Here is a 23,881-nt window from a genome sequence, read left to right as displayed (position 1 = left end):
GCATCCTTCACAGCTGCCAGCAGACTCACCCAATGCGCCGTAAAACTTAGGTAACATCCCTGTCCATGCCTGCTGGACCATGAGTCAGCAGTAATATGCACTTTACCGTTGACCGCCCTGTCCAGCGAGGCCAAGACATTGCCTTCCACATGCGAGAGAGCCGGAATCTTCTGTGAGAAAAAGTGGCATTTGGGTACCTGCCACTGAGGAACTGCACATTCCACAAACTCATGAAAGGGGGCAGAGTCTACCAACTGAAAAGGTAGCAGTTGAAGTGCTAGCAATTTTGCCAAGCTAGCATTCACCGCTGGGCATGTGGATGGCTGGGAGCGAACTTCTTTCGGCGGTGCAGCAGCTGGGGCAGGGAAATTTGCCTGGTACAATCTGATGTCGGTGTACCAAAAGCAGATTGCCCACAAGTACTTGGCTGTGACACACCTAATTCTCCACCTTCATTCCTCTCAGTGCAGGTCTCAGAGAGGACTGAAGGTATAGTGGGGTTGGATATCTCATCTGATGAGAAGCAAGGAGAGGTCCTCTTTGTTCTTTGGTGTGGGTCTTTTAGATATGCTTGCCAACGAACTGCATGGCAGGTCAACATATGTCTGGTCAAGCATGTGGTGCCCAAGTGGGAGATGTTTTGGCCACGCGAGATACGCTTGAGACATATGTTGCAAATAGCAGCGGTGTGATCTGATGCACTCGTCTCAAAAAAGGCCCACACCAAAGAACTTTTGGAATAACGCACAGCAGCGCCCTGCACATGTGGAGCTTTGGGGTGTGATACAGTCAGTGTGCTGCCCTTAGGCTGGCCCCTGGAGGGCATCCTGCCTCGTTGGTGATGTGCCTCCTCCTCCTCCTCCTCTCTCCTTTCAGGCACCCACATTGAGTCAGTGATCTCATCATCCCCTCCCTCCTCATCACTGGACCAAACCTGGCAGTATGCTGCAGCAGGGGGAGCATGACTGCCAGATTGCTGTCCTTCTTGGGCACCCCCTCTGTCCGTGCTCACATTACTGCCTTCATCTAGCTCAGTATCATCATCAGAGCCTTCTAAACGCTGGACATCCTCCTGGAGCATGTACCCAACACTGTGGTCAAACAGTTAGAGGGACTCCTCAGGAGGACATGGTGGGGCTAGGGAAGGCGTCACTGATGCCACTGAGCCAAGGGAAGAGGCCGCGTTGGCAGCTGCTTTGCCAGACAAAGTACCCTCAGCATGGGCGAGAGAGGATGAGAAGGGTGAGGATGGCTTGGTCATCCACTCGACCAAGTGTTCTGCATGTTGCGGCTCAACACGGCCAGCTGCCGAAAAAAAGGCCAAGCATGTCCCACGGCCATGTGCTGATGAGGATGCACCATCTCCACGACCAGCACTGTTGCCTCTAGACACAGAGCCTGCTTGCCCTCTTTTATTGGCTTGTGACTGTCTGCCTCTCCTTGTTGGCCTTCCAGACATACTAATGTCTAATGTCTAAGTGAGATGTAGCTGCACAAAGCTGGGATGTATATATATATATATATACTGATACTGCAGCTAGCAAAATCAACAGCCTGCCTGTAGTATGAGAACACCACCAACCTTCTACAGGTAGCTTTAGGTGAACACTGTGCAGAGCTTGCAAAAAAATAACTTGTAGCTTATTTAGCTGCCTGCGGTAGTGATAGGATCAGGAAAACACCACCAACCTTCTACAGGTAGCTTTAGCTGAACACTGTGCAGAGCTTGCAAAAAACTAACTTGTAGCTTATTTAGCTGCCTGCGGTAGTGATAGGATCAGGAAAACACCACCAACCTTCTCCAGGTAGCTTTAGCTGAACACTGTGCAGAGCTCACACTACACTAACTTGTAGTTTTAGCTGAACACTGTGCAGAGCTCGCAAAAAACTAACTTGTAGCTTATTTAGCTGCCTGCGGTACTGATAGGATCAGGAAAACACCACCAACCTTCTACAGGTAGCTTTAGCTGAACACTGTGCAGAGCTCGCACTACACTAACTTGTAGTTTTAGCTGAACACTGTGCAGAGCTCGCAAAAAACTAACTTGTAGCTTATTTAGCTGCCTGCGGTAGTGATAGGATCAGGAAAACACCACCAACCTTCTACAGGTAACTTTAGGTGAACACTGTGCAGAGCTCGCAAAAAACTAACTTGTAGCTTATTTAGCTGCCTGCGGTAGTGATAGGATCAGGAAAATACCACCAACCTTCGACAGGTAGCTTTAGGTGAACACTGTGCAGAGCTCGCAAAAAAATAACTTGTAGCTTATTTAGCTGCCTGCGGTAGTGATAGGATCAGGAAAACACCACCAACCTTCTACAGGTAACTTTAGGTGAACACTGTGCAGAGCTCGCAAAAAACTAACTTGTAGCTTATTTAGCTGCCTGCGGTAGTGATAGGATCAGGAAAACACCACCAACCTTCTCCAGGTAGCTTTAGCTGAACACTGTGCAGAGCTCGCAAAAAAACTAACTTGTAGTTTTAGCTGAACACTGTTCAGAGGACGCACTACACTAACTTGTAGCTTTAATTGAACACTGTGCAGAGGTCGCACTACACTAACTTGTAGTTTTAGCTGAACACTGTTCAGAGGACACATTACAGTAACTTGTAGCTTTAGCTGAACACTGTGCAGAGGTCGCACTACACTAACTTGTAGTTTTAGCTGAACACTGTTCAGAGGACGCACTACACTAACTTGTAGCTTTAGCTGAACACTGTGCAGAGGTCGCACTACACTAACTTGTAGTTTTAGCTGAACACTGTGCAGAGGTCGCACTACACTAACTTGTAGTTTTAGCTGAACACTGTGAGGAGGACGCACTACACTAACTTGAGCTTTAGCTGAACACTGTGCAGAGGTCGCACTACACTAACTTGTAGTTTTAGCTGAACACTGTTCAGAGGACGCACTACACTAACTTGTAGCTTTAGCTGAACACTGTGCAGAGGTTGCACTACACTAACTTGTAGTTTTAGCTGAACACTGTAAGGAGGACACACTACACCAACTTGTAGCTTTAGCTGAACACTGTGAGGAGGACATACTACCCTAACTTGTAGCTTTAGCTGAACACTGTGCAGAGGTCACACTAAACTAACTTGTAGCTTTAGTTGAACACTGTGAGGAGGACACACTACCCAAACTTGTAGCTTTAGCTGAACACTGTGCAGAGGTCACACTAAACTAACTTGTAGCTTTAGCTGAACACTGTGAGGACACACTACACTAACTTGTAGTTTTAGCTGAACACTGTGCAGAGGTCACACTAAACTAACTTGTAGCTTTAACTGAACACTGTGAGGAGGACGCACTACACTAACTGTAAATAGTCTAGCTGCCTGACTGTGGTGCCAATAGGATCAAAAGAACACCAGCAATTTTCTTCAGGTAGCTGTAAATACTGTAACAAGACAAGCCTGCCTGTCAGTAGGAAGATAACAGGAACGGATCTAGCTAAACTGAATACAGTGTATATATATATATATATATATATATATATATATATATATATACAACACCTGGGATGCATATATATACACAATACACTGTAAGTGCAGCTAACTCACTGACTGTCCTGCCTAATCTAGCTAACTCAAATGAAATGACACTGTCTCTCTCTCTCTCTCTAAGCACGCCAGAACACACTACACAGGGCCCCCATGCAGGCGGCCTTATATAGTGTGGGGCGTGTTCTAAACACTCTGAGCCATAATTTGCCAAAGCCACCCTGGCTTTGGCCAATTATAGCTCTCTCTACTGATGGCGTTGTGATTGGTCAAGCATGTGGGTCATAGTGCATGCTTGGCCAATCATCAGCCAGCAATGCACTGCGATGCCGCAGTGAATTATGGGCCATGATGCGCCACGCGAATTTGGCGCGAACGGCCCATATCTTTCGCAATTCGACGAACGGTCGAACGGACGACGTTCGAGTCGAACATGGGTTCGACTCGAACACGAAGCTCATCCCTAGTATTATAACTATAAAGTAGGAAATAGAAATAAGCATGTGCCAGAACATTAGTATATTAACATTAGTTGTCTGTTTCTCCTGTTGCTTAAAGCTTAATTCTTTTTTAAAGAAAAAAACTGTGGCATGCTCAAGTAACAGCTAATAATGAAAACTGGTATGGGAAGAGAAGAAAAGTGTTCCTTCATTCTATTCAGGATGTAGTAAGGTAGGCTACAATTTGTTATCAATGCAGCAGTTTTGCTTTCTTTTGTGTTCCTTTCCTTCCCTCTGATAGATTTCTCTACACTTGTTTGCCTAAAAAATCCATAATTTCAGTTGGAAACCTGTCTTCAACTATTTTTTTATGATTATATTTTTACCTTTTCCACCTTGACATGCAGACCAAGCTATCCATGAAAAGTTATAGTCACAGGATTTGGGACACACCATTTACCACTGCTGGAAGGGCAGTGGCTGTAACTGCTTAAAAGTGTTGGGGATGAAGGCTTTACTTCATTAGTCACTTCTTAAAGTTTATTTAAAACTATATGTACACTACAGAATAAACAGCGTTTTCACATCAAAGTTGAAAAATAATGAATTTCCTGGTAGGATCAGCTGGTAATAAAACTATGATACATGGGGAAAAACAAAAAATGCTTTGTGGATATTAGTGACAGACTTCATCATATATGACATTTTTGATTTTTAAATAGTTCTACTTAAATTGGAAAAAAAGCCTAACTGTAAGTATTCTTAAAAATGTCCCCTCACCCCTACTTATCCTGCCTAACCTGTATAAAAAAGATCTGTATACCTTAATATTTTTAATCTGCTCTGGTCTCTTCATGTGATCTTGCAGCTTTTGTAACCTGAGCTACGGCTCTGAATTCTGGGAGCCATGACATCACCCATAGGCTCCCATAGCCCAGCTGTCCTAAGCACTGCCTCCTCTCCCCTGCAGCAGCCACTCACTGACGCAAAGGCGATAAAGCTGTGGGATCATGTGCCTGGACCTGAGAAGATTAAAAATAAGTAAGTATACCAATCTTTTTTTACACAAGTTAGACAGGATAGGTAGGAGGCAGGGGACATTTTATGAATATATATAGTTAGGCTTTTCTTCCACTTTAAACAGTCAAAAAGCATGCACATAGTAAACATTTACTGAAGCTATGCACAGCAGGTTTCATAAGAAAAGGTAGGAAAACTTTAGCAAATAACCAGTATCATTTTGGAAATATTTTGCAATGTTGCAGAGGGCATGGGGAATAGGCTTTAAAGTGGTTTGATGTTAAATAAAGGAAACAAGACTGATTCATGAATACTGCTCTTCATTCTAGACCCACTGTATTACTTTATATACTTATACTTTATATACTTTAAGTTGCCTATACTTCAAGCAACTTTTTTTTGTTGGGGGGGGGGGCAGCTTTCAGGGTTCAGGTCCTCTTGAAAGTAGACCTGAACTCTGAAAGCTGTACCTAATGGAATAGCTGGTAATATATAATTTACTTCAGCCTATTTAGGAAAGCAGTGCAAAAACTAATGTGTGTAAATGGTATAAACATGTTGGGCCAATTTTGCTTATTGTAGTCTGATCAATGAAAATATTTTTTCCCTACCTCTATTTCTTTCTCTTCTGCATTCTAGCTTTTCACCTCTATTTTTTTCTTGCTAGTGTTTAGAGGCTCTATGATGCCCTGTATGTTTTCTGCTTACATTGAATTTCAAGACCTATGTAAACGTTTCAATAAACATATTGCAATTGGAAATATAATTTCTGGTTGACTGCTATGATAATCATCATCATTATCATTCATTGTTCATCATCATTCAGTCATCATTGTCACTCATTCATCATAATCGTCATCATTCATTGATCATTACCATTATTTCATTATTCATCATAATCATCATCATTCATTCATCATCACTATTTTTTTTCATCGTCATTCATTATCATCATCTTCATCATTATCAGTATCAACATGCATCATCATTCATTCATCACCATTAATTCATAATCATTCCTTCATTCATTCTTCATCATCTTTATCATTATCATCATCAAATTTATCTTTGCAATAGCAGTACTGTGCTTCATAAAACATTCTGGCAAACTCAGCGTTACCCTTTTTGGTTTTTGAGTGCAAAATATACAATTTTACTAGCCATATAAAAAAACTATAACTGAAAATAAACCTGTCCTTTATTTTACAAGTGTAAGTAATAATCAAACAAAAGAATTAATAAATTCAATCTGTTCATATTCCTCCACTAAATGTTAAAAAAACCTACATGGCCAAAAAAAAAATAATTAAAGCTGAACTCTAAACGAATGTTATGCCCTGTACACATGGTCGGACATTGTTCGGACATTCCGACAACAAAATCCATGGATTTTTTCCGACGGATGTTGGCTCAAACTTGTTTTGCATTGACACGGTCACACAAAGTTGTCGGAAAATCCGATCGTTCGTCGGGACTATAAACGGGGCAGTAGCCAATAGCTTTCATCTCTTAATTTATTTTGAGCATGCGTGGCACTTTGTGTGTCGGAATTGTCCACACATGGTCAGAATTTACGCGAACGGATTTTGTTGTCGGAAGATTTTATAGCCTGCTCTCAAACTTTGTGTGTCGGAAATTCCGATAGAAAAAGTCCGATGGAGCCCACACACGGTCGGAATTTCCAACAACAAGCTTTGATCGCACATATTCCGTTGGAAAGTCCGACCGTGTGTACAGGGCATTAATGTTACAGTGGGGCTTCCCCATGAACTGGGTTAAATTCTCATTTTTATCTAGGGTTAGGTTAAAAAGCAGTTTTACTTAACGTAACCCTTTGAGGCTTTATCCTCTCCGCCTGGTCCTATAAAGCTGTAAAGGTCCTATAAAGCTAGTTACAGGCACGCTGACGTCAGTTACAGTACAATGCAGGTTCATTTTAAGTGAGGACACTGAAGGCCGATCCACAACCCGAACAAGCATTGAACCCTTGCAGTGGGGTAGAGCACTACTGCAAAGATAACTAGATTTTCCCAGGAGTTCAGATTTAAACTATGTACAGCATTTTGAATGGCAATCTTAGTAAGTGAAGAAAAAGTGTCTGGAAATGTGGTCCATTAAGGTTCATCACAAATAATATGGCTTAATATTGCTGTTACTCTTTATTGATCTCATAAGGATTTATGTGTAAAATTTTCATTATGTATTATAGGCAAATTGCCTTAGGGGAATCTGTTTTCAAATAAGCTACTGTATCTTCATAAGGAAGATGAGACAAGAAAACACACGCTGCCTATGATTTTTTGTTGTTGGGAATTACAACGTAAATTCATGGTCAACGTTCGGGATTTTATACACACAATGGTTTGAAACAGAAAGAAGTTAAAACACCTCTCATCCAGCCTCCAATGTCTAAAAATGTTTTAATGACAGAGTTGTGGAAGACATAGAATTTAAATGACTGGCAGTGCAGAACCACCTGCTGCAAGTTTGATCTTTAGGACATATACCAGGACGCTAAGTCAGCAGTGTTTAACCACCTCAATACAGGGCACTTTCACCCCCTTTCTGCCCAGGTCATTTTCCAGCTTTGAATGACAATTGCACGGTCATGCAACACTGTACCCAAATTATATTTTTAATCATTTTCTTCACACAACTAGAGCTTTCTTTTGGTGGTATTTAACACTGCTGGGTTTTTTATTTTTTACAAAAAAAAAGAAAAAAGACCGAAAACTTTGAAAAAAAAAGTTTTTCTTAGTTTCTGTCAGTAAATTTTGTAAATAAGTAATTTTTCTCCTTCACTGATGTGTGCTGATGAGGTGGCACTAAGAGGCTGCTTAGGAGGAAAGAGGAAGTGGAAAAGACTAAAGATAAACAATAGGGACGTAGAGACTCGGATTCTTGGCGTGTCCTGGAATCGCCTCTCTGGTAGTAAAGGAGGTGAGTTCGACAGTGCCATACAGAACTCCACCTCGGGCCAAAGGGAGAAGGGGGACAAGGAGGTCCCTAAGGAAGTGCTCCAGACCATGGGGTCAAGGTACCAACAGAAGGGGGGGTGGGGGGAGTTGGGAGGAGGGGAGGAAGGGGGGAAGGGGGGAGGGACTTGTGGGAGATTGAGGGAGAGGGGGGGATAGGATCTGTTCGTCCTTATTTATCTGTTGCAGTAAGAAATGTAAATAAAGCTAAATATGACTGACGTTACTGACGTTTATTACATATAGTTTATTACATATTAGTATTATAGTTTATTACAAGTTTATTACATATAATGTAAGAGGGCTCAACTCCCCTGAAAAAATACACAAAAAGTTGGAAAGGTACTCCGCTGAGATAATCTTCCTACAGGAGATTCAAATATCAAATTATATTCACGTGCGATCCCAACTTGGTTCTATGGGGACTCCTCAAATAAAAGGGCAAAAGGAGTCGCCATCGGAATAGCAAAAAGCATCAGCTTTATTTTGGAAGAAAGGAAAATCGACCCAGACGGTCGCTTCTTGTTCCTTTTTCTTGAAGAGGCACCCTTCAAGAAAAAGGTACACACTTGCAAACGTATATTGCCCCAATAAATGCCCTAAAAAATATCAAAAGGGTATTCCTAATGCTCTAACAGAGTTTAAACAAGGCTATTTAATTTTAGCAGGAGATTTTAATTACCCAATAGATCATGATCTCGATAGTATGTTTCGTGCACCGGATCGAGAAAATAAACAACTAAGACTGATAAAAAAAATGTACAGTCAACGGTTAGTCAACGTATGGAGAATAATATATCCAAGAAAAAAAGACTATACATTTAATTCAACGGTGCACAACACATACTCAAGATTAGACTACATTCTGGTGGATCATGAAATACTGGAACATGTTGTAGAGGCAGCAATTGAAATATTCTCTGACCATGCTCCTGTAACAGTAAAGATAAGATTTGAGGATAAGGAGCAGAGAAAAGGGACCTGGAGACTGAATGAAGATCTCATAGACAATGAAGATGTAGGAAAAATAATAAAGACCTAAATTGAACAATACTTCAGCATAAATGACACACCAGATGTGTTAAAGGCAACAATCTGGGAGGCCCATAAGGCCTACATTAGGGGAAAACTGATCTCCATAGGAGCAGGGAAAAAGAAAGAAAGATAAATAAAAATGAAAAATGTAATAAAAGAATTATATGAGTTGGAACAAAAACACAAAACTCAATCAGATATAGAAATGTATCAGAAGATTATCATACAAAGGGGCCAGTTAAAGGATATGATGGAACAAGAAACTAGAAAAGTATTTAAAAATGTAGCGAAAGAAAGATATGTGGGGGAACAAGCCCGGGAAATAGCAAAAATGTCAAAGGAAAAAAAACCCCTAAACTACATAGAAAAGATAAAAAATGAGAAAGGCGAAATGAAATATAAAACAACTGATATCGCAAACACTTTTAAAACATACTATAGTGCATTATACGTAATTAGAAACAATGAAACAAGACAGGAGGAAGAGAGTAGGAAAACTAAAATACAGGAATACCTAGCGGAAGTTAACCTACCAAAAATAACAGCAGAACGTGCAGAATTATTAGATGAACCTTTCACCCAAGAAGAAAATTATAAAGCCCTAAAGGAAACACCAGGGGGAAAAAGCCCAGACCCAGACAGGTTTTCGATTAAATATTATAAAAGATTTAAATAACAATTAGTCCCAGTACTATGTAACTACTTGAACAGAATAGGGGAAAATGAGGAAATAAGAAAGGAATCTCTCCTTGCTAACATTTCAGTAATACCAAAAGTAGCAAAAGATAGAACTATTTGCTCTAATTACTGGCCCATTGTGTTGTTAAATGCAGACACAAAGCTATATGCAAAAGTTCTAGCATCGAGACTAAAAAACTTTATGCCAGATCTGATAAATGTAGACCAAGTAGGCTTCGTACCAGGAAGGGAGGGTAGGGATAACAGTATAAGAACTATGCTATTAATGAACAAGGAAAAAGAGTGTAAATCCCCAATGCTCCTAATTTCGATTGATGCCGAAAAAGCATTCAATCAAGTTGATTGGGAATTCACGATGGATGCACTTCGAAGTATAGGGCTGGGACCAAAATTTATGAGTTAACTAAAATTGTATTTCAAGTATGGGACACATTATATTGAAAAGAAAAATATAAATATAATTCTCCTTTAATTTCATTAACGGGCGCAAATTTTTTTTTACCCCAGGAAATGGGACACGGTTGGGAAAACAAATGGGAACCGCACAATTAAAGGATATCGCTATGCACAGAAAAATGAGGACAAAGCAGGATTTAATAATGACTCACGGGTGGCATCACGTAAACGACTGGGAGTATTCGCAAATAAAACACTTATTAAGCACAATCCCCCAACCAATTAGAGACAAGAAAGCGTTAACCCCAATCGAAAAGCTCTGTAATACAAAAACGTCTGTAAAACATGAAATATCCCAAACTATGCATCAGATATAACCACGATAGAGGCAAACTATAAGTGCATGGTGCGTTGGCACCTGACACCAGAGAGAATTAATAAATTTCAATCAAACAAGCCTTCTCAGTGTTGGAGGAATTGCAAACAAATAGGAACAACAATACACATATGGTGGGAGTGCCCAACGATAAACGACTACTGGCAGGGAATATTAGAATATATTTAACAAGGGGACCCCCAGATCCCGGCCCTCCCTGTGTGAATGGGTAATGGGGTACAAATGTACCCCTACATTTCACAGAAAAAAGGGCAAAAAGTTTTAAAAAGGCAAGAGATGGTTTTTAACAATTCCTTTATTATTTTTTCTTCTTCCATCTTCTTTCTTCTGGTCTTCCTTCGGTGTTCTTCTTCTTCCCCCGCTTCTACCTCCGCTTCTTCCTCCGGTATTCTCGTCCGGCATCTTCCTCCAGATTCTTCTGCACTTCGTCCTCCGAGTGAATTTTGGTGGAGTAATTCTCCTAATCTTGTGTAACCTCTATGTCAGATTGCATGAGACCTTACTCAGTGTTTATGGAATCATCTCCCTCCACAGTTGACAGTGCCCAGGCCTGGCAGTTGGTTGCTAGGCCTGAGCACTGCATCATGGAAGGTCACATGCAGTAGCTCCAGTGAAATGGATTGGCAGGTGGGAAGCAGTGAAAATGAGTACTAGTAGGTGGGGTACCAAGCCCTAAAGAGACTCCATCACTCTGCCAATTCAGGGTGAAAGTGACAGGGTCTCTATAAGGTAAGCTGAAAAGAACATTTCCCAGGTTTGCCAATTAATTCCTATACTTATCCTACTGCATATTTTCTTTAATGCCCAACCCAAACAAAATAATTATAACCGTGAAATTAGTAGAATAAGATTCAGCAGGACAAGAAGGCACAAAAGTCCTGGAAAATATTTAGTAAAAAGAAATAGTTCAGCTATGCATTTATTTGGATTTTAACCACTTGCCGCCCGCCTACTGTCAAATGACGGAGGGACGGTGCGGCTCTCATTCTGGGTGGACGTCATATGACTGTGCACCAGAACAACTGCTCTAGCCTGCCCGGGAGGGCACATGATGCGGCGATCGTGGCCGCACCGCGTTGCTAGGACACGGCGCTCATGGCCGCACCGTGCTGCTAGGGCACGGCGCGACCCTGATCTCTGTAAAGAACTGCTGATGCGGCTCTTTAACAATGTGATCGTCTGTGTAAACACGGAAGTGCTGTAAATTGTCTCTCCTTGCCTCACACTGACAGAGTGTGTGGCGAGGAGAGCTGATCAGCAGCATCTCCTCGCAGGGGAGAACAGGGAAGGTAATCAGGGCACTGATCATCAGTGCTCTGATTAAAGGAAAGCCACAGCAGTGCCACCAATCAGTGATAATTAGTGTCACCAATCAGAGCACATGTGTGCCCATCAGTGACACAAATCAGTGCCCATCAGTGATACTAACCAATGCCCATAACTGGTGCCAGTCAGTGCTGCCTTTTAGTGCCCATCAGTGCCTGTTCATCAGTGCTGCCCATCAATTCCCATCAGTGCCGCCCATCAGTGCTGCCTATCCGTGCTGCCTATCAGTGCCCGCCAGTGCCTCCTATCAGTGCCCACCAGCGCCACCTATCAGTGACGCCTATCAGTGCAGCATAATAGTGCCACCTATCAGTGGCCATTAGCGAGGCATAATAGTGCCTCCTCATCAGTGCCCTTCAGTGCTGCCTCATCAGTGCCCATAAGTGCGGCCTCATCAGTGCCCATAAGTGCCACCTCATCAGTGCCCATCTGTGCAGCCTTTTTTTTTCCAATTTAATCTTTTCTTTATTATAAAAACATTTCATACAAAAGTACACAAACTAACAATTACAACTGAACATCTTTCAGTTATGCAACTTCTTATTTCTAATCCCCATACCCCCCCTTCTCCCCCTCCTGATCTGTTATCCTCATTACCTTTTTACTTTAGCCTATTTCAGTCATTCCCTGTGAATATTTCTCTAACGTTTTAAAAACACTCCATTTCACCCAGATTGCTCTATAGCTTTCGGTCCATCCCTGCTCTCCGCTGCATAGGTACTCCATATTACAAATATATTCTACTCTTTGTAGCCACTCTTTTATGCTTGGCTTACTTGTGCACAACCAGTTTTTTGGAGTCCTTTTGCAGCATTGAGCAGGAACGGAACCAAGGTTTTCTTATATTGTTTTCTTGTTTTACTTGTCCCATGAAACAAACAGTTCCAGGGGTTTTGTGGAATCTTTTCCCCTGTTATCACCTCAATATATTCTAATATTCCCTGCCAGTAGTCTTTTATCATTGGGCACTCCCACCATATGTGTATTGTTGTTCCTATTTGTTTGCAATTCCTCCAACACTGAGAAGGCTTGTTTGATTGAAATGTATTAATTCTCTCTGGTGTCAGGTGCCAACGCACCATGCACTTATAGTTTGCCTCTATAGTGGTTATATCTGATGCATAGTTGTACACTGCACTTACCATTTGTGTTTCATCTAATGTTATGCCCATATCTTGCTCCCATTTTTCTATGAAGTGTAGAGTCCCATGTCCTTCTAATTCTGTTAATATTTTGTATATTTGGGATATTCCATGTTTTACAGACGTTTTTGTTTTACAGAGCTCTGGGGGTCCCCTTGTTAAAGGGGGCTTCCAGATTCCGATAAGCCCCCCGCCCCCAGACTCCCACAACCACCGGGCAAGGGTTGTGGGGATGAGGCCCTTCTCCCCATCAACATGGGGACAAGGTGCTTTGGGAGGCCGTTACCCCAAAGCACCCTCCCAATGTTGAGGGCATGTGGCCTGGTACAGTTCAGGGGGGGTGCTCTCTCATCACCCCCTCTTTTCCTGTGGCCTGCCAGGTTGCGTGCTCAGATAAGGGTCTGGTATGGATTTTTGGGGGGACCCACGCCATTTTTTTAAAAATTTTGGCGCGGGGTTCCCCTTAAAATCCATACCAGACCTGAAGGGCCTGGTAAGGAATTTGGGGGAACCCCCACTTTTTTTTTTAATTTTGGTTCGGGGTTGACACGTGGGGAAATCCCATGCCGCTTTTATCAATGAACTTTTATGTGTATTGCCGGATCAACAATTCATTATAGCTGGCGCTAGCGCTAGTACTTTTAAATGACTTTTTTTCCTTTAGAAATGTCATTTTGCACTCGGACTGTTCTAAACACGGGAAACATGCACCACTTTACAGGCATACTATAGACACCCCCCCAGGTACGAAATTTTAAGGAATATTACACTTTTATTGTTTCACTTTAAGCATGAATAAAATTACTGCTCCCGAAAAAACGGCCATTTTTAAAACTTTTTTTTGCACTGATACATGTCCCCTGGGGCAGGACCCAGGTTCCCAAATACTTTTTTGACAATAACTTGCATATTAACTAGGGTTGTCCAGGTATCGGCACCGATACCGAGCATTTGCCCAAGTACTTGTACTCGGGCAAATGCTCCCAATGCTTCCCCCGATACCTGGACTGTCAGCGGTGATCGGCGCCTGGGGGAGTTATAAGCTTCTCCCCCCGCAGCTTTCAGCTGCTTAGTGACATACAGCAATGATCGGTGCTTGTAACTCCCCCACACGCGATCACCGCTGACTGTCACCGCATCCTCCTCCATGCCCCCTCCGTTCCTCTGTCCCCCTCCGCTGTCCCCCTCCGTTCCGCCATTCCCCTCTCCTTCTCTGTTCCCTCTGTTCTGCTGTGCCTCTCCGCTGTCCCCTCCGTTCAGCCGTTCCGCTGTCCCCCTCTCCTTCTCTGTCCCCTCCGTTCTGCTGTGCCTCTCCGCTGTCCCCTCCGTTCTGCTGTGCCTCTCCGCTGTCCCCTCCGTTCTGCTGTCCTCCTCCTCCTTCCTTTGTGAATGGACAGAGTCAGCTGACTCTGTCCATTCACATAACTGAAACATTGTAATCTCCTGTGATTATGATGTGTCAGTTTATGAATGGAGAGGAGCCGCTGACTGGGGAATCTCTATCCTCAGTCTCTTTCTCTGTCTCAAGGGGGAGATATCCGAGGTCTGTTAAGACCCCTGATATCTCACCAAAGCCCCCCAACAGGGCTGATTAAAAAAAAAAAAAAAACACATATTGCAATAAAGAATAAAAAAAATATTATTGTAAAAAATAAAAATTGTAAATAAAAAAAAAAACACACAGACACCGTTCACCCCCTCCCCCCACCCCCGAAAAAAAGAAAGCATTGTTAAAAAAAACAAAAAAAAACCAAAAACACTGTCACGTGACATTAAAAAAAAAAGTATCTGTAATTGGTATCGGCGAGTACTTGAAAAAAAGTATCGGTACTTGTACTCGGTCCTAAAAAAGTGGTATCGGGACACCCTAATATTAACCCTTAAAATTAGCACTTTTGATTTCTCCCATAGGCAATTCACTATAGCCGACAATTCACTATAGCTGCTATTACTTTGTGATTTTTTTTCCCTTTAGAAATGTCATTTTGCTGTCAGACTGTTCTAAACACGGGAAAAAAGTGCCACTTTACAGGCATACTATAGACACCCCCCAGGTACGAAATTTAAAGGAATATTTCACTTTTATTGTTTCACTTTAAGCTTTATTAAAATCACTGCTCCCGAAAAAACGTCCAGTTTAAAAATGGCTGTTTTTGAAACTTTTTTTTGCACTGATACATGTCCCCTGGGGCAGGACCCAGGTCCCCAAACACTTTTTATGACAATAACTTGCATATAAGCCTTTAAAATTAGCACTTTTGATTTTTCATGTTCGTGTCCCATAGACTTTAACGGTGTTCGCAAGTTTTTGCCTGTTCGCATGGCGCATGTTCTGGATGCGAACCGAACGGGGGGGGGGTGGGGTGTTCGACCGATCCCTACTTTTCACATGATTGGATAATTGAGGTCAATATTCACACAGAATATTCTAATTAGGGGAGATAATTAAGGGAAATATATGATCATAGCAAGCACTTTTATTTTATAATGTCAGCATTGCAATTACAACACAAACAAAAGTAGTATTTGACAATCCAATATAAGCTTACTTGAAAAATCTCCTATCACGTTGTGAGTGCTGCCTTTCTGCTGGCCATCTCTTTCCACAACTTCCTGGATACTCTACAGGCTATGCAGCTTCTACTCCACTGTTTACTTTCAATTTATAAGCACTACATATCCCATGGTGCCTTGCTGTCTGCAAGTTGTGATTCCTTTCCTAACTCTGCCTCCTGAAACTCCTCATCTCAGCACCTCTGTCATTCAGAAGACAGGCTCTGTGGATTCTGTGACACCACACTGCCTATGCACAGGGCATAGGGAATAGGTGTAACATAATTCAAGGAAGTAAATGTGTGGGGATCTTCACTAAATAAAGTTTACAAACTTATAGATTGTTCAGATTAATGGGAGTAGGCTTGAAGTAATTGAAATTCAATGGGGGAATGAATATATGATTTTACATTTTGACCATAGATAATCAACTACAGTATTTCTTTAAGATAGTTTGATAAGTGAAGCTCTGTATGTTTATATCAAGCTACATTGAGCACATGATGAATAAAGATAGTGTGAGAGCAAGACATATTAGATAGATTCAAGTAAATGTACAACAGGCTTTTTTAGACTCCATACTAATCTGTCATCCCTATTGTCCTTTACATTAGAGATATTCCTTATCATTTGCACAGAAGATTATATCTGTCATGCATGTCTGTACTTCTTGGTTTGAAGCATAAAGACGTGCAAATTCTGTCATGAAAGTGATGAAACAGATTGTAATTGTTTATTCAGGAGGCACAAAATGTAACAAGGCCTTAAAACTACTACCTTCCTCTGCCTGGTCATGTGTAAACATATGTAGATTACATCCTACCCAGTGATGACCACTGAGGTCCCAATGGATTTTCTATACTATCTTTTGCTTTTATGTTGCTGTTTTATTTTTAATTTTAATACATTATTAATGTGTTGCCAATGTTAGACTCTTCAGTTTTCATTGACTTGACATTTTAATTTACATTTCTAATCAGTGAATTCATGGTCTCTATTAGTGATGCATATAAAATATGCCTGAAACGAAAGAAATGGTTTGTTGTTTTCCTTTATTACAGTATTTAAATTTTTACTACTTTTCCTGGCTGCAGTAGATCAAGGGAAAGTATGTTGACTTTACAACTTGTTAGATTTGTTAATGTTGTAAAGATCGCTAACAGGTGCTAATGGCTCATTCTATTGAAGCTTCTTGATTTAATCTCCACTGAGGCTGTTACATTAATGCACCAAAAATGGGTTTCTGACAGTGATAACATACAGCAAATCACATGACACAGACGTCTTACAAGAAGTTTAGAGTTAGCAACAGAGTGCACTCCAATAAAATGTGTAAAAAGACAGGTATTTAATTGCAAAAAAGGCTGTAAGTTTAAATGTTATTTGATTGCTAGGTCTTTATAAAAGTTGTAATGAAAATAATTGTGTTACATTAATTTTATATGACATTACTTACTGCCAATTATTATGTTATTAGAAAACAGACAGACATATGCTGTCTTAGGTGGAACTGAAGTCTCTCATCTCAAAGTCGTAAGGGAAATATCATGACTCATGGCAAAGCTGACCATGGTTAAATAAATTATCACGCACTAGTTATACCTCTAAAAAAGTCACTTGCCACTTTGCAGTTTCTAGTAGTTACTAAATGTATAAATGGCATTGATGTTTTTATTACCTAACTGGCTCTTGCTCATTTTTATTAGTAACACATTTAGAACAATCTTAAAATACAGATTAGAAGTTCTCTAAAAATGTTAATTGTATCAAAAGCATGTTTCAAGAAAAACAAAACATGTTTTAACGAACTTACTGTATATTCCAATAGTCCGCAATTGACTAGATGCCCTGGAAATATCTACTGTAAATATACAATGTCAGTCTGTCTTAAAGTGGAACTTTAGTCAGAAAATTAAGTCCTGCTAGATCACTTCAGTAATGTAAAACATTAAAAATAAGTGTCTATACTGTTTAAAATCCAGTAATGCGTGGTTTCACCCTGCTCTGCACACAGTCAATTGCTCTCCATTTTTTAGTCATTTTCAGACACTGCTGGGTTTGTAGAGGCCGATCTACTGACAGCCTTAAAGGCTAAGTTCACCTTTGTTCACCCTTTTTTTTCTAAATTCCAGCTCCCCTATGTACCAATATAGCATTAACATACTTATTTTGCTAAAATAAAACAGCTTTCCATGAATTGTACACAGGCTTACCTCACTCTCTTCATAGCTGTTTAAAAACACTGCTCGATTACTTCTGCCTAACTTCCTGGACAATATGAAAAATAGCAAAATGCTGCACTGAACCCAAAAAATATAAAGCGCCAAAAGCAGCTGACACACAGACAAACCAAGTCCACTGAAAATTCAAATATGTAAAGTGCAGCGCTAGAAACATCCAACATGTATTAACTATACATGTGGGAAATGTGTAATAAATATAAATGGTGTGCTGAAAAACATATATAAAAGGTATGGATAAATCAACATACAGTTGTGATGAAAACCAGCAATAAAAATTCAAAGTGTCTATAGTGAAATATGGAACAACAAAAAGTGGAAGTCCATATGTTGAAAGGTGAAAGGGTATCCTCTCCAACAGGGGAGCACCGGTAGGCACTGGAAGGCGTGTGGATACTCAAATGGAGAAGAGACAACAGATGTCAAGGCAAACAGATGTTGAATGGAAGTAAATGGATACTCTTACCAGATCCGTAGGACGCAAATATCATATAGCAATGCGTCAAATAGGCATGGGGATACACTCCCGTGAAGTCAAACCAGATGGAGTCCTGTGGGCCACGAGCACCGGTAGAAGATGTTGGTTGCAGATTGAAGTTGGACAACTGGCACACACGTCCTCCGATTGTAGAGCGGGATGATCCAGAGGGGCGATTCAATATGGGACTATTCACAGCTATTCTGTGTTGTCCAGAGGTCAGCTCGAGTTCACTTTTTTTCCCTCTAAAAGTAGAAGTTGTTTGAAAGCGGTACAATGCTTGTAGGTTAAAACGGGACCATAGCGTCTCCAAAAACTTCTGCTCATTTCCTGTGTAGTTCGCCCATCCACCTCCTGAAGTAAAAGCTTGATTCCAGCGCCTTCCAGTGCCTACCGGTGCTCCCCTGTTGGAGAGGATACCTTTTATATATGTTTTTCAGCACACCATTTATATTTATTACACATTTCCCACATTTACGTCATGACACAGGAAGGAGTTGACCATCTGAGGGTAGATGATGCAGGGTGTGTGCTAATGAGATCAGCTGGTCAGCTCCTTTCTGTGTCATGTAAAGTCTGTCCAGGAAGTAAGGCAGATGTAACCATGCAGTGTTTTCAAACAGGTATGAAAAGAGTGAGGTAAGCTTGTGTAGAATTAATGGAAAGCTCTTTTATTTTTGTAAAATAAGCACATTACTGCAATATTGGTACATAGGGTAGCTGGAATTTAGAAAAAAAATAAATAAATGAGTGAGCATAGCCTTTAAAGCAGGATTAAACTCTCATATCCTTTACAGCCAAGGACGCTGTTTCTGTTTGATCTTCAACCGCCATGGCGCTGCACGTGTGATCAGGTATGACACCAGCCATTTGAAGGTTTGAAAGTTTGGTTGAGGACAAAAGCAAATGTGACAGTTAGCAATCCCATCATTCCAGGAATGTAACTGTTTTTTGAAACCATTATATTGATGGGTTTAGTTCCGCTTTATGATTTACTGCTGTTCAGGTGCTTTGGGCTTCAGCAAAATGGTAGCCTCCAGCAAGAAGAAACAGGGGCAATGCTGGAGACAATTTACAACACACACTAATTTTTGTAGCATAATTATTCATGTGAAATGTATGTTTCTTGCTAAAGAACAATAATTTTCATCAAGTTGTTATGGGTAAATTTCTGCTTTAAGATTGTTTCAATGTATTACTAAGTGGGGAGTGACTTCTTTAGAGGTTAGAGGTATAAGCATTGACAAGGTAAAATATTAAGAGTACTATTACTGATAGAACAATGGCCTGCATATTTCTCTTTTGACAGGTATGCTTCAAAGAGCTTCCTGCTAAGAGTTTACCAGGTAATTAAAACAACCTTACACGCTAAAGCTCTCACACTAATATGAGCTATTGGGTTCTTAGTATGAAATATCTACCAAATAAGCGCAAATCATTCTCTTCCCTTAGTGTGTCATTCTGTATCCACAGAGAAAATCATAAAGTGGAAAAGGCATAGCTGCCAACTGTCCCGATTTTCTGGGACAGTCCCACCTCTAGGCCCTCTGCCCTGCTGATGCTGTGTCCTGTTATCTCCCTATAAGCAGAACTGCAGAAAACACAGCAAGCAGCATCACTACAGCACAACCCTTCCCTGGGAGTTTTCTGTATAATCAGGGTTGGCATACCTTAAACTTTGTAGGAATTTTTTGTAATACACAAGATTTTTTCCACCTACAAAAACCTTTAACCTATCAGTATGCCACAGGTGTCCCAGTACTTAGCAGAAAGGTCAATGCCAAATGATGTTTTCTAAATCTTATATGACAAATGTGTTTGCAGTGTAATTCATGTTTTTTGTATTTTCTGCAAGAGTTTTTGGGTTTTTATACTTTAATTAGACTTTATAAACAAAAAGTGGATAAACACTTTCACTAAACAATACATTCTTGGCCGAATTTTTGTAGTTTCTGTGATTATTATGAACATTTTTCCTGTATACACAGTATTATAAAATTTAATTGTGTGATAGAATAATGATATGTCTCCTGTAGTGTGGCTTTTTTCCCTACATACAGTGGAACCATGGAGCATAAATGTAGCCACCCTCTGACAGGAAGTTAAATCACAGCAGCTAAAAAAAAGTAGATTTGGAGGTGGCTAAGAAAAATAAAAGGTGCTTCTTTGAATTAACAGTACACACTGGAACTTTTTTTTTTTAACCAGAGTTTATTGTCAATGCAAGTGTGCTATTACTGAGGAAGAAGCAACACTTTTTGTCTGTGGGGAAAAAAGGGTTCAAACACACAATGTTAAAGAGTAATGCCGCGTACACACGATCGGACTTTATGGCAGACTTTGCTTGGCGGACTTTTCGCCGGACTTTGTCGGCTCCTTGCGCCGGACTTAAAAAGGAACGGACTTGGACACACACGATCACTGCAAAAGTCCACTGGTTTGGAACGCGGTGACGTACAGCACATACGACGGGACTATAAAAAGGAAGTTCAAACCTCACTACGGCACCCTTTGGGCTCCTTCTGCTAATCTAGTGTTTATCTCGTGTTAGTAGACGTTTGGTTAGAGATGATTTGCGCTTTTCACGCTTCAGCTTATTTAGATCGTTTTCTGTGGTTCTGTTTGTGCTTGTGAGGTTTGTATCTGCTTTTCAGTGCGTGTTGGTCAGTTCGTAACCTGCCTTGCAGGCCGTTCTGGTCCGCTCTTTCCTGATTTTCAGGTCGTTCTTCATAGGCCTTGCTGTTCTTCAGTGCGTATGTTATAAGTTTGTTTGTTTGACCAGCCGACCGTTTTGAAGCCATGTCTCGTTCTCGAGTTCGTGCTGCGTGGGGACCTGGTGTTGGGGTAATACTTTGACCCGAGTCCAGTCCATGAACAGGGCGAGGAGGAGTTCATGGATGAAGAATTGGTTGCGCCAGCGTGACCAATTCTCGCATATGCCTTTGCTCCGTGAGCTCCATGAGAATAATCCTGAGGATTTCAGGAATTATCTTTGGATGACGGACCCCATTTTTGAGCGTCTGCTGGCTATGCTGACCCCCTATATCAGCAGGCAGGATACCTGCATGAGGCAAGCCATCAGTGCAGAGCAGAGGCTAGTTGCCACGTTACATTACTTGGCGACTGGGAGAAGTCTTCAGGACTTGAATTTCTCGACAGGCATCTCCCCCCAGGCTCTGGGGATAATAATCCCAGAGACTTGTTCTGCCATCATTCAGGTCCTGCAGAAGGACTATATGAAGGTAAGTTTTATCCTTTAACATTACATGATATGTATTAAATGTTTGATAATGTATAGTCTAAATGTCCTCCTTACCTAATTACCATGCTTTTAATATGCTGTGAATGTCCCCTTTATCTTCATGCGTGCCTGTTTTTGGACATTAATCATTTATTGCCCTACATGCATATTTACATTCAAGAACCTCCCCACCATGCAATCCTGGGTCCATTTATATCTCTAGCCTATAGTCCCTTGAACAATGTATATTGTCAGCTCTATTGTACTGTTTGACCCTCCCCCACCCCTCACATGTTTTAAAATGTCAGGTGTGTTTTTCTCCCTAATTAGACCCCCTCCCCCACCCATCACATGTTTTAAAATGTCAGGTGTGTTTTTCTCCCTAATTAGACCCCCTCCCCCACCCCTCACATGTTTTAAAATGTCAGGTGTGTTTCTTAACCTAATTAGAACCCCTCCTCCCACATTAACATTGATCAATGGGCCATCAGAGGGGGTGATTAATCTTATAAGTGGGCCTTATGTTTGTTCTAATTTAAATAACAAACACACATATTAATAATGTTTGACTGCTGTTGTTCAATAATGTTTTTGTGTAATCTGATATCCAAGTTATGTTTGAAATTCCTTATATTAATTTTTTTTTCACTCCAGTTTCCTTCCAGTACACAGGAATGGCAGACTGTGGCCTCCCAGTTCGCTGACCGTTGGGACTTTCCCAACTGTGTCGGGGCGATTGACGGGAAGCATGTCCGCATTGTGCCACCACCGCATTCAGGGTCTTATTTTTACAACTATAAAGGGTTCCATAGTGTAGTTTTGATGGCGGTGGTCTCGGCACATTTGGACTTTCTGTTTGTGGATGTGGGGAAGAACGGCTGGATGTCTGACGGAGGAGTGTCTCACGACTGGTGGCCTGGGATTGCCACCTGATGACCAGAATGTGGATGGACTCCCCTCAGTTTTTATCGCTGATGAAGCATTTGCTCTCGGTGAGCACTTGATGAGGCCGTTCACCCAAAGAACACTCACCCCTGAGAGGAGGGTATTTAATTACCGGCTGGCCAGAGCAAGAGGAGTTGTGGAGAATGCCTTTGGGATTCTGGCCAGCCGGTTCCGTTTGTTCCTTTCAGCCATAAATCTGGCGGACTATAAAATAAATCATGTCATACTTGCTTGCTGCATACTACATAACTTTTTACATAGACATTCTGCTACATATCTAACCTCTGTTGGGCCTGAGGCCGGACTTGTACAAGATCCAACAATGACAGGCCTGGAAATTGGCCGTATTGGCTTGGCCCCCCGAACCGCACGTCAAGTGCGTGAGCGATATGTGAATTATTTTAATGGTTCGGGGGGCCATTGCTATTCAAGAAGAGCTTTAATTTTACAAAATAAAAAATAAAAAAAAAATTTTCAAAAAATATCTTGTTTTTATTCTTGTTTGCATTTAGTTTGATCTGTCTCCTAGTGCACTTGTAGTAGTGGCAAGTGCATTTACCTTTAGTTAATAAGGCCCTTTGTCACTGTAACCACACACAAATTTAATAAACATCTCATTGAGAAATAATCAGCCACACACATTGTAGTAGTAAAAACATTTTACTGTGTGCACATTGAAAGGTGCATTAATTGAGATTTTTTATTTTTTTGTGTTTTAACAAAAATAAATTATTTTGTATAAAACTTTATTAAAGGCATATTAAAACAAAAATACACCTTGTTTAAAATCTTCAAATTCCTAACAGTCTTTTGAAAAACATAAAAAAAAAAACCTAAGAACTTACAAAGTTCAACATTTGAAGAACGGTGCTGGTGATGTCACCCTTGTAAATATAAAATTTTTAATATGCTCAAAATTGAGCATTACAAAAGGGTCAAGTCAACATGTGCTATCTCCCATCATGGGTGAGCAATGTATGTGTTTTGTGTGTGCAATCCCTTTGTTCCTCTCACCACTCAATAATTTTGAGGATGAAGGGGTTGCAAACACAAAACAAGTACATTGCTATCCCATGATGGAAGATAGAACATGATGACACATCGTGTGCATCCTAAAAATTTTTGGTTAAGGCAAACAATTGGTAACATTTCTATAAGAAAGAAACTTCACAAGGAAATGAAGAACATGATTGATGTTTTTAGGCCAAACGTTATTATATTCTGCCCAAAACATCAATCATGTTCTTCATTTCCTGTTGCATGGAGTCCAGGCGAAGTTGCATGGTCTGGATTTGTTCACGCATTTTATCAATCTGGCCATTCCACAGCATTATCTGGCCAATCAGTCTTTGGGCACTGTCTGTGGTGAATGGCTCTGCCGCTTGGCCTTCCACAACCAGAAGCTCACCTAACATGTGTTAAAAAAACAAGGGTTAAAATATGCACGCCTAAATACATTACCTTACGCTGGGGTGTCAGTCAC

This window comes from Aquarana catesbeiana, linkage group LG01 (assembly GCF_042186555.1).
Source record: "Aquarana catesbeiana isolate 2022-GZ linkage group LG01, ASM4218655v1, whole genome shotgun sequence".
NCBI classification, from domain to species: Eukaryota; Metazoa; Chordata; class Amphibia; order Anura; family Ranidae; genus Aquarana; species Aquarana catesbeiana.
This window is presented reverse-complemented; position numbering follows the sequence as displayed.